General features: G+C 43.9%; 1 pseudogene; it reads right to left on the bottom strand.

The window, feature by feature from the left end:
• Nucleotides 1-2,646, bottom strand: part of LOC112071836 (cyclic nucleotide-gated channel cone photoreceptor subunit alpha-like) — a 30,662-nt pseudogene that overhangs the window by 12,693 nt on the left and 15,323 nt on the right.

Here is a 2,646-nt window from a genome sequence, read left to right as displayed (position 1 = left end):
AAATCGCATATGCCTGAATGTAATTGTGGACCCCTGTTCTACCAGAAACAGTGACAGTCTGTCATATCCAGGCTGAAACAGTCCCAGAGTGTTTCAGAGGGCATTACCATATGTGAAAGTGCAGTTCTATCATATCCAGGCTGAAACAGTCCCAGTGTTGAGGGCATTACCGTATGTGCCCTGTAGGTGGCAGCACCACTACTATTTATGTTCCCATACAGTTAGTTCACTCCTCATGAGAATAACTTTATATTGACATAAATATAAAATGGTATAGTTCAACCATTCACTGAATGTGAGATAAGGAGTAGAAGAGTTATACTTAATTTTAGATGTATCTTTTTGAGATACAATATAACCAATAGCCAGGACTGTCTATAGAACTATTATGTCTATAGAACTATTACAGTACAAACAATGATAAGTGTCTTCTCATTCTATAGTGCCAACTAAAATCCAACTGGAGCAAAATACATACCAAGGCTGCTATTGACATAGCAGATCTTTAATATCCATAGTCATACAAGCTTATCTATGTCTAAAGAACTATTACAGTACCAGAGAGCAATAGGTACACCTATAGTATCTTTGCAACACACACCGATCACACCGAACTACAGGGCAAATGTCTACCACGGACGAACACAATCGACAGAGGATCTTACCGTCTACCGTCATACAGGCTTATATGGATCAACAAAACTACACTATATTACCAGGATTTACAGTGTACCAATAGGTTAAGACCTTCCAGTGTCCTCTATAAACTAGTGTCAGGGCTACGTTCTACTTCCTCTACAGAGCCTACATTCTACTTTCCTCTCTAAAGAGCTACATTCTACTTCCTCTCCTAAAGAGCTCATTCTACTTCCTCTCTAAAGAGCTACTTTCTACTTCCTCTCTAAAGAGCTACATTCTACTTCCTCTCTAAAGAGCTACATTCTACTTCCTCTCTAAAGAGCTACTTCTACTAAACTCTCTAAAGAGCACATTCTACTTCCTCTCTAAAGAGCTACAATTCTACTCCCTCTCTAAAGAGCTACATTCTACCCCTCTCTAAAGAGCTACATTTACTTCTCTCTAAAGAGCTACATCTACTTCCTCTCTAAAGAGCTACATTCTACTTCCTCTCTAAAGAGCTCACATTTTATTCCTCTCTAAAGAGCGTACATTCTACTTCCCTCTCTAAAGAGCTACATTCTACTTCCTCTCTAAAGAGCTACATTCTACTCCCTCTCTAAAGAGCTACATTCTACTTCCTCTCTAAAGAGCTACGTTCCACTTACTCATCTGTGTTGTTACAGTTGTTCATATTGTACATAGCCAGCGGCCATTGACTGACTTGGCTTGAGAGGGAAAAACAGGGACAGATTGGCTGTTAATTAAATAATTACTCAAATTGAGCATAATTTAATTACAGTTTTCTCTGCTGATGTATTAGAATGTTGCTGAGTAATCTTAAGTTAAGATATTAAATCACAAGTCTATTCAAGTCATCTTAAATTAAGATATTAAATCACAGGTCTATTAAAGGATATTCCAAGTTAGAGATTTTAGGTTTGTTTTCATTTAACCTTTTATACAGGTTAGACCCGCTGAGATCAGAAAATCTCTTAAAAGAAGAGAGACCTGTCCAATCTGTTTTTAGGGTTCACTCATCAAGACAGCTTTTTTTCGTTGAGTATAAAACTGCTAAATTCTGGTAACAGGTTTTCCATAAATCCCAGGTTGGGTTGGAAGATTCCCGGAATGAGGACAGAAGAAAGCAGAAAATCTCTGAATCCTCCACAACAACAAAAAATCTGCATCATTTTGCAATCCTAGTTCACCATCCCCATCTCTAGTCCAGACTTACTTCCTCTTGCGGACTCTGTCGGGGTATCCCTGTGACCGTGCGTTGCTCTCTCTGCTGGAGACCTCTTTGAGCTCAGGGGTCCTGAAGCGTTCCAGGAAGGAGTCCGGTCTCTCCACCTCGCGGTGCATCCTGTGAGAGGCCCAGGTCCGCAGCATGAACAGGAAGTGAGAAAGCCTAGACGATCAGGTAAAACAACAACATAAGACATACTGTGTCTACGCTGCCGCTGGCTACGTCCCAAATGTCTCCCTATGAAACACTGCATGAACACGAATGACTGAATGATATGAGTGAGATGCAGAGACATTAAACCAGTAGATATACTGATAGCACTGACGTCATCCACGTATGGAGCAGCAGCCTAGTGGTTAGAGTGGAGGGGCAGCAGCCTAGTGGTTAGAGTGGAGGGGCAGCAGCGTAGTGGTTAGAGTGGAGGGGCAGCAGCGTAGTGGTTAGAGTGGAGGGGCAGCAGCGTAGTGGTAGGCTGCCGGCCCTCCACTCTAACCACTAGGCTACGCTGCCGCCTCCACTCTAACCCTAACGCTGCCGCCCCTCACTCTAACGCCTACGCTGCCGCCCCTCCACTCTAACCACTAGGCTGCCGCCCTCCACTCTAACACTAGCTACGCTGCCGCCCTCCACTCTAACCCTACGCTGCCGCCCTCCACTCTAACCACTACGCTGCCGCCCTCCACTCTAACCACTAAGGCTGCCGCCCTCCACTCTAACACTAGGCTGCCGCCCTCCACTCTAACCACTACGCTGCCGCCCTCACTCTAACGCACCTACGC

This window comes from Salvelinus sp. IW2-2015, unplaced genomic scaffold (genome assembly GCF_002910315.2).
Source record: "Salvelinus sp. IW2-2015 unplaced genomic scaffold, ASM291031v2 Un_scaffold1738, whole genome shotgun sequence".
Lineage (NCBI taxonomy): Eukaryota > Metazoa > Chordata > Actinopteri > Salmoniformes > Salmonidae > Salvelinus > Salvelinus sp. IW2-2015.
This window is presented reverse-complemented; position numbering and strand designations above follow the sequence as displayed.